The 12991-nt window shown below is 49.6% G+C and overlaps 1 long non-coding RNA gene, 1 other non-coding gene and 1 pseudogene across 4 annotated transcripts in view; all 3 read left to right on the top strand.

Annotated features, from left to right (window-relative positions):
- The first annotated feature begins 3838 nt into the window (after positions 1-3838).
- LOC143785867 (uncharacterized) lies at positions 3839-11065 on the top strand. 2 transcript variants are annotated; one of them, XR_013218124.1, is made up of 3 exons: positions 3839-3984; positions 10672-10758; positions 10953-11065. It is a non-coding gene; the product is annotated as an uncharacterized LOC143785867 (long non-coding RNA). The 2 variants fall into 2 exon arrangements; XR_013218125.1 differs by lacking the exon at positions 3839-3984 and adding an exon at positions 9867-10022.
- On the top strand, positions 4896-5002 carry LOC143786403 (U6 spliceosomal RNA). The gene has a single exon (XR_013218289.1). It is a non-coding gene; the product is annotated as a U6 spliceosomal RNA (small nuclear RNA).
- Positions 11066-12102: 1037 nt separating the features above from the next.
- The window catches only part of LOC143786223 (piwi-like protein 1), a 107300-nt pseudogene continuing 106411 nt past the window's right edge, over positions 12103-12991 (top strand). The window contains exon 1 of the transcript XR_013218247.1: positions 12103-12250. The product of XR_013218247.1 is annotated as a piwi-like protein 1 (transcript). The remainder of the gene's footprint in view (positions 12251-12991) is intronic.

The raw sequence follows: 12991 nt of genomic DNA on the forward strand, positions 1-12991 counted from the left end.
CTGCGTTTGTCACCGTACTGCGCAAAAAAAATCGCCAATGAAAGTCTATGGGGGGTGGAGCCGCATATTCATGACTGTAATCGGCGGCCCCACGTGACCGCATACAGTAGAAGGTGCGGCCAGGACAGGAAGCAACGACAGCCAACGAGGGAAGCGGGTGAGTATTTTCAGAACAGCGGTGGGAGGGCGGCGGACAGATAGATCTTTCTTTTAAACACTATTATTCATATCTTCTATGTAGCAAACGCTGCTGCACAGAAGATATGAATCGCGGCTTCAGCACCATGTGGGGGGGACAGCGCTTACTGTAGCGCTGTCTCCTGCACGCCACACGGAGAACGTCCGTGTGAGGTACGTGTTTTACACGGACCCATTGACTTTAATGGGTCCGTGTAATACGTGCACTCCCACGAACACTGACATGTCTCCGTGTTTGGCACACGGAGACACGGTCCGCAAAAAATCAATGACATCTGCACAGATGCATTGATTTTAATGTGTCTACGTGTGTCAGTGGCTCCGGTACGTGAGGAAACTGTCACCTCACGTACCGGAGCCACTAACGTGTGAAACCGGCCTTTGGGCGCACGGCAGGGCTCGGAAGGGAAGGAGCACCATTTGACTTTTTGAATGGAAAATTAGCTCCAATCGTTAGCGGATGCATAGTGAGCACTTAAACCCCCAGGTGCTTCACAAATTGATCTGTAAAAATGAAAAAGTACTTTTTTTTAACAAAACATTTCTTTTAGCCTCAATTTTTTTCATTTTCACATGGGCAACAGGATAAAATGGATCCTAAAATTTGTTGAGCAATTTCTCCTGAGTACGCCGATACCTCACATGTGGGGGTAAACCACTGTTTGGGCGCACGGCAAGGCTCGGAAGGGAAGGCGCGCCATTTGACTTTTTGAATGGAAAATTAGCTCCAATCATTAGCGGACACCATGTCACGTTTGGAGAGCCCCTGTGTGCCTAAACATTGGAGCTCCCCCACAACTGACCCCATTTTGGAAACTAGACCCCCCAAGGAACTTATCTAGATGCATAGTGAGCACTTTAAACCCCCAGGTGCTTCACAGAAGTTTATAACGCAGAGCCGTGAAAATAAAAAAATATTTTTCTTTCCTCAAAAATACTTTTTTAGCCCGGAATTTTTTATTTTCCCAAGGGTAACAGGAGAAATTGGACCCCAAATGTTGTTGTCCAGTTTGTACTGAGTACGCTGATACCCCATATGTGGGGGGTAAACCACTGTTTGGGTGCACGGCAGGGCTCGGAAGGGAAGGCACGCCATTTGGGTTTTTGAATGGAAAATTAGCTTCAATCATTAGCGGACACCATGTAGCATTTGGAGAGCCCCTGTGTGCCTAAACATTGCAGCTCCCCCACAAGTGACCCCATTTTGGAAACTAGACCTCCCAAGGAACTAATCTAGATGTGTGGTGAGCACTTTGAACCCCCAAGTGCTTCAGAGAAGTTTATAACGCAGAGCCATGAAAATAAAAAATAATTTTTATTTTCTCAAAAATGATTATTTAGCCAGCATTTTTTTTATTTTCCCAAGGGTAACAGGAGAAATTTGACCCCAAGAGTTGTTGTCCAGTTTCTCCTGAGTACGCAGATACCCCATATGTGGGGGGTGAACCACTGTTTGGGCACATGCCGGGTGTTATGATTCTCAATGGCGAGAGAACATAGCCCAGCAAACATAAGAACTAGCTCTTGGAATGATGGAAACTAAACTGACCATGAACTAAACCTGCCGCACAACTAACAGTGGCCGGGTAGCGTTGCCTACGTTTTATCCCTAGACGCCCAGCGCCAGCCGGAGGACTAACTAATCCTGGCAGAGGAAAATATAGTCCTGGCTCACCTCTAGAGAAATTTCCCCGAAAGGCAGACAGAGGCCCCCCACATATATTGGCGGTGATTAAAGATGAAAATGACAAACGTAGTATGAAAATAGGTTTAGCAAAATTGAGGTCCGCTTACTAGATAGCAGGAAGACAGAAAGGACACTTTCATGGTCAGCTGAAAACCCTATCAAAACACCATCCTGAAATTACTTTAAGACTCTAATATTAACTCATAACATCAGAGTGGCAATTTCAGATCACAAGAGCTTTCCAGACACAGAAACGAAGCTACAGCTGTGAACTGGAACAAAATACAAAAACACACAAGGACAAAAGTCCAACTTAGCTGGGAGTTGTCTGGTAGCAGGAACATGCACAGAAAGGCTTCTGATTACATTGTTGACCAGCATGAAACTGACAGAGGAGCAAGGTTATATAGCGACTCCCACATCCTGATGGGAGCAGGTGAACAGAGGGGATGATGCACACAAGTTCAATTCCACCAGTGGCCACCGGGGGAGTCCAGAATCCAATTTCACAACAGCCGGGGCTCGGAAGGGAAGTAGTGACGTTTTGAAATGCAGACTTTGATGGAATGCTCTGCAGGTGTCATGTTACGTTTGCAGAGCCCCTGATGTACCTAAACAGTAGAAACCCCCCACAAGTGACACCATTTTGGAAACTAGACCCCCAAGGAACTAATCTAGATGTGTGGTGAGAACTTTGAACCCCCAAGTGCTTCACAGAAGTTTATAACGCAGAGCCGTGAAAATAATAAATAAGTTTTCTTTCCTCAAGAATAATTTTTTAGCCCGCACTTTTTTATTTTCTCAAGGGTAACAGGAGAAATTGGACGCCAAAAGTTGTTGTCCAGTTTCCCCTGAGTACGCTGGTACCCCATATGTGGGGGTAAACCACTGTTTGGGCACACGTCGGGGCTTGGAAGGGAGAGAGCGCCATTTGACTTTTTCAACGCAAGATTGGCTGGAATTAATGGTGGCGCCATGTCGCATTTGGAGACCCCCTGATGTGCCTAAACAGTGGAAACCCCTCAATTCTAACTTCAACACTAACCCGAACACACCCCTAACCCTAATTCCAACCCTAACCACAACCCTAACCCCAACACACCCCTAACCCTAGTCTTTACCCTAATTCCAACCCTAAGGCTATGTGCCCACGATGCGGATTTGTGTGCGGATTTTTCGCACCGTTTTTGAAAAATCTGCAGGTAAAACGCACTGCGCTTTACCCGCAGATTTACCGCAGATTTCCAGTGTTTTTTGTGCGGATTTCACCTGCGGATTCCTATTATGGAGCAGGTGTAAAACGCTGCGGAATCCGAACAAAGAATTGACATGCTGCGGAAAATACAACGCAGCGTTTCCGCGCTGTATTTTCCGCACCATGGGCACAGCGGATTTGGTTTTCCATAGGTTTACGTGGTACTGTAAACGTGATGGAAAACTGATACGAATCCGCAGCGACCAATCCGCTGCGGATCCGCAGCCAAATCTGCACCGTGTGCACATAGCCTAATTCTAACCCTAGCCCTAATTCTAACCCTAACTGTAACCCTAGCCCTAATTCTAACCCTAACCCTAAGTGCAACCCTAACCCTAAGTGCAACCCTAAGTGCTTAGGACAGGACGGAGGGGTAGGGAACACTGACGGCGGCTGCAGATCGCCGCCGTCAGTCGGTGGGGGTGCAGATCGGGGTCTCCAGCTATTGCAGTATCGGCCATGGCTGGATTGTAATATTTCACCAATTTTCATGGGTGAAATATTACAGATTGCTCTGATTGGCTATTTCACTTTCAACAGCCAATCAGAGCTATCGTAGCCACGGGGGGGGGGGGGGGGGGGGGGGCGAAGCACCCCTCCCCCTCCAGTTAACCCTTTCCCCCGGCCTGCAGGGACGCGATCATTCTGTGACACAGCACAGGCGTCACAGGGCGGATTGACTTTCATGACGCCTACGCTGTGTCACAGGTCGGGAAGGGGTTAAAGGGGTGGTGGACCGAGGCTGATCCCTTTATCCCTGCACGTCCAAGAGCAGCAGCGGCAGCAGGAGGACACGTCCCCGCCGCATATCGCTGGCTTACCTGCCCCCCGGCAGCTTCTCCGGGTAAGTGCGGGGGCAGGCGGTCTGGGGCGGCGCTGGATAGAGGGGGCTTTTCCTGATGGTGGTGGCGCTGCCTGGCCCTTCTGGTACCGGCGCCGATAAATTTAGTCCCCAGCTTCGGTTCTCTGCTAGGCCGCATTCTGTAACTCCGCCCCCGCTGTGACGTGTCCCAGCGGCTCCGCCCACCGAAGCGCCTCTTGTAATCTCGGCGGCCATCTTCCCTTCTCCCGCGGCCCCTCTGGGCACACACTGGCATTTGGTCTCTGAGGTAATTTGTCGGGAGCAGCTCCCCGCAGGCGTCGGCACTCTCTGGGGAGACTCTACACAGCTACAGTGGGGACACAGGGTCTGGGTGAGGGGGCTTCTCTGGACCACCCTCCTCCTCCTGCTGTAACCCTCTCACTGCAGAAGTGTCCTACAGGGGACATATAGAAGGGTACAATGTCCCGACCTAAAACATCTATACAGGCTCACTAGGTCACCTCATGTACCTCCTGCCAGTCTGTTTCCTTAGGCTCAGACTTCTGCAAGGCCTGTGACCCCCAAATGCCCTCAGGAGCCTCCGCCACCACCGAGCCCAGTGTACCGGGCCCCCCTGAGTGGGCTACGACACTGTCACAATCCATGGCTTCTCTGGCCACAGTGATTGAGTCCCTCCACGATCCCTCCAGGGGTCGGAGTATGCGCAGGTCTGACATAAATGGATCCTCTCCCTATGGGAGCCGTCGATCAGTAGGTGTCAGCCCTCTAGAAACCTACCGGCGTCTAGGAAAAGGATCAGCAGCACGTCCCCAGAGCGTTCACGTGCATTCTTGTTGGCGAGTTACGCTTCTCGCTCCCCAGGGGTCAGTAACTACCGCGATTCTGAGTACGAATCGGGCGGCCCCTTGGACTTGGATTCACAAGACTTCCAGGTGCTCGCATAGGCAGCACACATACTAAAATTGGAACGATACAGAGAAGATTATCATGGCCCCTGCGCAAGGTTGACGCGCAAATTCGTGAAGCGTTCCATAAAAATGGTGGATTCGCTGATGGAGGAGGTCAATCTGACACATTGAAGAGAAAATCTGATTCCGTTCCGGGTCAAGCTGCATCCTTTAAGAGGACTAAACACCCCCATAAGACTTTTGCAGTCCACCCTGAGTTTACGGCCATACGCAATCGTTACAGGGAGCGACCGGACAAACGCTTCACAGGACAAAAGTCTCTCGAAGCGAAATATCCTTTTTCGGCTGTGCCGGGGAAGGATTGAGCTGAATCCCCTGTTGTAGACCCTCCAGTTTCTCGCCTGGCATCCAAGACCCTTTTATCCGTAACGGATGGGTCATCCTTTAAAAATCCCACAGACCATCAGATGGAACACCAGGCTCGCTCTGTTTTTTGAGGCCTCAGGCTCGGCCCTCTGCCCTTCAGTCGCTGCAGAATGGGTTTCTAAGGCGATAGTCTTCTGGGCAGATACCCTGGCCAAATCCATTCAGAGCGGTAATTATCTCCTCTGAAGCAGTCAAATTTTGTGGCCTGGACATTACCTGGTACACGCATTTTGGTTGCAGCTGGCTGTTCTGCTCTATTGGCAGCGAACGCAGTCACGATCAGCAGAGCATTATGCTCAGAGAGTGGAAAGTGGACTCTGCGTAAAAAAAAAAAGTCCTTGATATCTCTGCCTTTCCAGAGTGGTCGCCTATTTGGTAAGAACATGGATCAGCTTATTTCTGATGCCACGGGAGGAAAGAGTAAATTTCTTCCCCAGCAGAGGCTTAGGTGTCTTTTTCGGAGACATCAACAATTTCGTTTCCGATCCCTTTGCTCCAACCCGGGCTGGTCCACCGTCGCTACCTTCCCCGGGTCAGGGCACTCCCCCACACAGGGACATAGGTTCTCAAGTCTCCTACAGACCTAGTCGACACTGGTAATCTTGCCCTAAACAGTTGAGATCTAAGGGATCTAGGTCTCAGAGATTTTCCGCCGCTGACTCCTGGCATCGTCTGGTCGACACCGGCAGGGTGGGCGGCCGCCTACTTCTATTCAGTCAGGCCTGGCTGTCCGTATTTTACAAGACCTCAAACTTCTAAACAAGTTTGTCAAGGTTTGTCATTTTCGCATGGAATCTCTGCATTCAGTCTTCGCTTCTATGGAAGAGGGAATGTTTTTTTGGCATCCATCGACATCCAAGATGCTTACCTACATATCCCGATCTTTCATCCGCCACTAGAGATTCCTGCGCTTCGCCATTCACGACCAGCATTTCCCATTTTGAGTCACTCCGCAAGACTGGGTCATTACCCCGGTTCCGGGAAATGAGAAGTTCAAGGGTTTCTAGTCGAATCTATTTGTGGTCCCAAAAGAGGATGGTACAGCCAGGGCCATCCTGGACCTAAAGCTTCTGAACAATTCTGTCAGAGTACGGCATTTGAGGATGGAGTCTCCCCCTCTCCAAGGGTTCCTGCACTTCGCCATCCGCGAAGAACATTTTCAGTTTAGCCTTGCCCTTCGGCCTTGCTACCGCCCCCAGGGTATGCTCAAAGGTCATGGCGGCAGTCATGTCCAGTCTACATTCTCAGGGCCTGGTCGTCTTGCTAGCCCTTCAGCAAGTGGCCTGAGCACTTTGTCAACCATCTGTTCGTTCCATCCGCCTTGGCATGAGGGACAACATGCGCTTTGGACGCATGTGACAGGAGCCTCTTCTCCCTCGTCAACATACTGCCCAGGGTAAATGGTCTCCTCAGAGGAGTGTTCTCTTCCCATCTACTGTATGTGCTGGAGATCTGAGCGATCTGGCTGTTCCTGCGGCGGTTCCATCGTCTCCTGACAGGCTGTCCCATCCGAATTCAATCAGACAATGCCATGGCCATGGCTTACAGAGGGGTCATCTGCAGCAAAGCGCGAGGTGGAACACATCCTTCACTAGGCCAATAGAAACCACTCCGTTATCTCGGCTGTTAACTCCCGAGCATGGAAAACTGGGCTGCGGACTTCCTCAGCTGTCAAGGCCTGCCCTCGGGAGAGTGGTCTCTTAATCCGGAAATTTTCCAGCGGACCTATCTTCACTAGAGGACACCAGACGTGGATCTGAATGCCAAGATGCTTGAGTTTGTAGCTCGATTACGGGACCTGAGAGCCATCGGGTGGACGCGCTCGTCCTTCCGTGGAGTCAGTTTAGTCTTCCCTACATGTTTTCCCCCATTGCTTTTGATTCCGAAGGCCTTCAGGAAGATCAAAGCAGAGGGAGTACCGGTGATCCCAGTTGCTCCTGACTGGCCACGCCGAGCGTGGTACGCAGAATTAGTGCAGCTTGTCAGACATCCCTTTGCAATCACCAGATCGACCAGACCTGCCTTTCCAGGGCCCGTTTGACACCAGAACTCAGGGCCCTGAGTTTGAGGGCTTGGCCGTTGACTCCTGGGTCCTAACCGTAGCTGGTTTCTCCCATGAGGTAGTTTCCACCATGATTAATGCTCTGAAGCCGGTGTCAGTACGCATCAGAAGCTGGTGTTAGTACGCATCTATCATCGGACCTGGGAAGCCTTTTTTGAATTCCTTCAGTCCGGTCTGTACTCGGGCCTAGCGCCGAGCTCCCTCAAAGGGTGGGTCTGCCTTGTCCTTATTGTTTCAGAATAAAGTCTCTTCCAAACCGCAGGTGAGAACTTTCTTTCTGGGAGTCTCTTGTGTGGTACCTCTACATAGCGCCCTTAGACGCCTGGGACCTTAACTTGGTCCTAGGTGTCCTATAGGAATCTCCCTTCGAACCGTTACAGGTTGTCTCTCCTACCTCTCATGGAAGGTCGCCTTCCTAGTCACGGTAACATCAATCAGAAGGATCTCGGAGCTAGTTGCTCTCTCCTGCCAAGCGCCTTTTCTGACTTCAGACACAAGGTAGTCCTCAGGTTGTCCCTGCCCTTCCTTCCAAAAGTGGTGTAGCTGTTTCACCTTATCAAGGATATTGTCCTACCCTCGTTTTGCCCAGCACCGGTGCATCGTGTGGAGAAAGCTTTCCACTCTTCGGATCTTGTGAGGGCTCTCAGAAGGTACGTGTCTAAGACGGTGCCTTTTTGCCAGACGGACGCCCTGTTCGTGCTCCCGAAGGGGCACCGGAAGGGATCGACCGCTTCTAAGTCAGGAATAGCCACATGGATTCGGTCGGCTATTCGAGAAGCTTAATGCGGGGATCAAGGCACACTCCACTCGGTCGGTAGGTGCTTCATGGGCCATTCGGCATCAAGAGTCTGCGGAGCAGGTTTGTAAAGTGGCGAGCTGGTCTAGCCTGCACACTTTCTCAAAGCATTATGATGTCCATAGATGCTGGGAGTTTACTCTGTTATTTCCCACCCAGGGACTGCTTTGGAACTTCCGACGGCCCTGTGTCCTCCAATGTGGCGAAGGAGAAACGGGGATTTTTATGTACTCCTCGTAAAAAACCTTTTCTCCGAGCCACTCATTGGGGGACACAGCACCCACGGTGTTGGACTGAAGGCTGCTATTGTTTTTCTGATTTACCATGATGTACCTATTCTTGATGATAATAATCCTACTGCTTGGTCACTAAACTGGTTTGGGCTGGAGCCAGTGGGTGGTGTATACTGTAGAGGAGGAGCTAGCTTTTTTTGTATTCACTTAGTGTCAGCCTCCTAGTGGTAGCAGCATAACACCCACGGTCCTGTGTCGCCCAATGAGTGGCTCGGAAAAAAGGATTTTACGGTGAGTACACAAAAATCCCTGTTTTGATCATGTGATGGGGTCTATCACAGTGATCAAAATGAAACAATAGGAGAAATCTTTTTTCCTGGAAGAAGATGATGAGGGGCGGGTGCCGGAGCCCGAGGTACCAGGGGCGGATCCCATTTCTCTCTCCTCTGATGTGTTAGATCATAGAGGAGAGAGAAATAAATGGAAAATCTGCCTTTTTTTTTTTGCCATTAATCGGAGAATAAACCGACCCTAATCATGTTCTCCGGAGTATCAGCTACCCCCGGTAGCAGAGACCCTAGAGATTTTCCAAAACTGGGAAGCGCTATAACCTTATTTCTCAGCGCTGTTCAAAAGGCGTATAGACGGTCGTTAAGGGGTTAAGCAACTGTGCACACCTCGCTTGTAAAAGTCAACAGGTTGCTCCAAAAGACACGTTGTGACTTCGGAAATCAGAGTCTCATTATCTGGATAACTTAATTGTTGGAAAGAGGTGGAAGTCTGGTGAATAAAGGGATGTCGTAGAATTTTAGGCCACAGGATCGCGTGTTGTGAACTGGTGCATTGTCTTGCAAAAAGCTGACATCTTCGGTGAGCATGCCACGGCTCTTGGTTTTGATGGCCTCCTGCAATTTCCGCAGCAGTGAAGCACAGTATTCCCCAGTGATCATGGTACCCTTTGCTAGAGAATCCATCAATACTACTCTGTGCTGGTCCCAAATACTGTGAGCATGACCTTGCCTGCCAAGGGTTGGGCACGTGCCTTCTTTGGAGGTGAGTCATGATGCTTCCATTACATCTACTGGACTTTAGTCTCAGGATCCTAGTGATGGATCCAGCTTTCATCCTGTGTAATCAATCTGTTGATAAAATCCTCCTGGCCTCCACGGCACATTGTCAATAAAGCCTGAGAGCGTTAGACTCGTTCCTGCTTCTGGAAAGGTGTGAACAGCCGGGGAACCCAGCGAGCAGATACCTTATGTATGTGAAGATGGTCTTGGATGATTTTTTCCATGGACACCACACTAATCTTGACATTTTGGGCTAGGTGGCGAATGGTTATGCGGCGATTTTCCAAAAGGGCGCCCTCCACTTGCTGGATGATGTGTTCATCAATAGCAAAGTGGGGTCGCCCTGGAATTGGAGCTGTTTGCACCGAAGCCCGACCACATCTGAATTGACGATGCCAGTTCTTGACTACATAATATGATGGGAATCATCACCTTTCATCTCATCGAACGTCTCTTTGGTGTGCGGCCTTTCAATAAAGGAACTTGATGACGGCTCGGAATCCACTGGGTCCATTATCAAACTTCACACCACTCCAGCACCTGTAACATCAACACCGTTATCAGGTCTGAGTGGCAAATTGGCACAAAATCTACAGAGACTTGTATCATTACACATGTGCAGTGTCATCGTCCTGTGATAAATAGAAGTGGGTCAGGGAAAATCTTTAATGAACGCCCCTCGTATCTGTGAATCCAGATTTGGGGTAAGATTAAACAATTACAAGACAGGATCTTCAGCCTAAAAGATGTAATAGAGCTGTGTAGCTGGAAATCCAGCTCTGTGGTGAGTTGAAGCAGTTACTAGACAGCAAGATGGAGGTCATTGTACAGAGCCATATACCTGGAAATCCAGCTATTAGGTGAGATTAAACACTAGAAAGCAGCAGCATGGAGTAAATTATAGAGCAATACTGAGCAATATAGCTGTGAGTCCAACTAGGGTGAGACTAAACACTTACTAGAAGACGGGCCTCTCGCTGATCTCCGCATAGCCTTCAATAGGCAGCTATCCTGTAATCCCTCAGTGAGCCGGCACTCAGTCTTGTAATGAGTAGGATGATGCACCTTTTTTTCACAGTCACAGATGCACAGTTTTTCAGGGTGAAAAATATGTGTGTGTGTGTATGTATATGTGTATGTATATATAGATATATAGATAGATAGATTTTTTTTTTTTTTTCCATTTATATATTGAAATCTGTTTCCTTTGCAGAAGTAAAAGATGAGCGGACGAGCCAGATCCCGGGCCCGCGGCCGAGCTCGTGGGCAGGAGCAGGCCCCACAAAGACCACCTGGACAGGTTTTGTACCCCACTCATTAACCCTTTTAGTAATTCCTGCTGCTTTTTCATAATGGAGGCGCTTCAAGCGGTTTCTTTTTTTCCCACAATGCATTGCATTGTTCTCTAATCCTGCAGAGGCAGCAGAATTATGGCAATCTGGGTCCAATTTTTTTTTTCCTTACTATATTATTGAATAACTCTCGAATTTACAGGTACAGCAGACCCAAGGACCCCAGCCAACAGTCAGACCACCGCAGCCCCAAGGACCCCAGCCAGCAGTCAGACCACCGCAGCCCCAAGGACCCCAGCCAGCAGTCAGACCACCGCAGCCCCAAGGCGCCTGGGCAGCAGTCAGACCACCGCAGCCCCAAGGCGCCTGGGCAGCAGTCAGACCACCGCAGCCCCAAGGCCCCCGGCCAGCAGTGAGAGCACAGCAGCCTCAATCCTGGCCGGCACTCGGACCACAGCAGCCCCAAGACCCCCGGCCAGCAGCAGTCAGACCTCAGCAGCCAGCACCTGAGCCTTTGCTGGTCGGAAGAGGGCGCCAGAGAGGCCCGCCGGCAGCGGCAGCAGAGAGACCAGCGCCTGAGGGTAAGTGTCCTTAATGTTCCAGGGTTAAGTGCGAAATCTGACTGAGAGGCTTGTCCGTGTGTCATGAATCGGAGGTGTTTGGTTGCCCCCAGTTCTTCATCAGGGATTTATTTATATCCCAGTTCCGGTTTGGAACTTGCAGCTCTTTGCCCCCCCCTTACCCTCAGGTTAGTCAGGGAACTACACCTAGGATAATTAGTCACCAGAAAGGCTGCCTGCTCGTGTACTGACTATCGGGCACGCTGCAGTGAGGGCGTTATACCTATTCCCAGTCACAGGCAGGAAATCAACTTATAAGACCCTTTCCGTCACTGCCCGCTTTGCTCAACAAGCCCAAAACGCTTCGCTGCCACCAGCTCCTATTACTATGATTAATAGTGGGTTGGCTCCTGACCTGATCAGTAGCAATGGCTTAGGTTGGAGGACTAGGGGTACGTTTAGAGCAAGGAGAACAACACAAGTAAATATTATATCTTTTACTCCAAGAAAGATTAGGCAGTGTTTACAAAGAGTATAAAAACGATATTACAAGATGAGGCAATTATAGTATGTACAGAACGATTACAAAATAAAAAGGATTAAGGATGAAAAGCACTTACAGTTCACGCATATCATGGCTGCCATGGGGCGAAGGAAGTGACATCCCAATGCATCAGGCTGGTTGCTGAGCCTCCTGTAGCAGGCTTCCTAGGCAAAAGACCACCTCTCAACTCAGCTGGTCAATGTTATGCCCTGTGCTTCATGACCACACTGATTGGGCGAAGCTATGACATGCACTCCCTTCTGGAAGTTATGAAAAACGTTACATCGGCCATAACTCAGGGTGGGAACCTCGTAGAAGGGCGCCAAAACAGTCATTCTCCCAAGCATGAGATTGCCGTTCATTTAAGTCCAAACATGACTTGGCTATGTGACTTGAGTAAGCAGTAATGCATTTCTCAGGTTCTGCTAGGCACTGAGCTTTGAAAACTCATGGGAGGGTAGCTCTACTGATGCACATTCCAAAAATGTAAGATTCCCCCTACCCCACTTAATCGATGCCATTATATTTGGTCTTAAAATGAACACTGTACTAGATAAAGAGATGGCCATGAGGCTGTAGGCTGCTTTCAACCAGTTCAGCGCCATAAAAGTAACCAGCGAGACTGCTAGCACACTGGTTTCACACATTACAGCTGAACAGCAGGGGAGAGGGAGAAGTGGACTTACATACGCAGCTGTGAAGGGGGGATCAGGGCTGGAGCCTGCTAGTACAAAGCCAAAGAGATGTAGCAGAGCTGTGTAGGCGTGCATATTCATGACACCGTGATTTTAGGAATGTGCAAGGGCAAAATATTACAAAACCTCAAAATCCCGCAAAACATAAGTGGAATAGATGATGTGCATCATTTACGGGACCGATGCAGCCAATCACTGGCCACAGCAGTTACGTGGTGTACATGTAAGCTTCACTACTGAGGCCAGTGATTGTCTGCAGTCATCACATGGATGGTGGCTGAGATTTAGCTGCAGGATGACGGGGAATATCACCACTGAGTTGTGCGGGCTTTTCTTTGTTTATTTTTATATCTTTTTTTTTTTCCTGTCACGATTCACACCGTGACTGTCAAGATCCCTTAGCCGCTGCCTACAATATGTCACGGATTGGGGTGACTTTAGA

The sequence above is a fragment of the Ranitomeya variabilis genome, chromosome 7, assembly GCF_051348905.1.
Source record: "Ranitomeya variabilis isolate aRanVar5 chromosome 7, aRanVar5.hap1, whole genome shotgun sequence".
NCBI lineage: Eukaryota > Metazoa > Chordata > Amphibia > Anura > Dendrobatidae > Ranitomeya > Ranitomeya variabilis.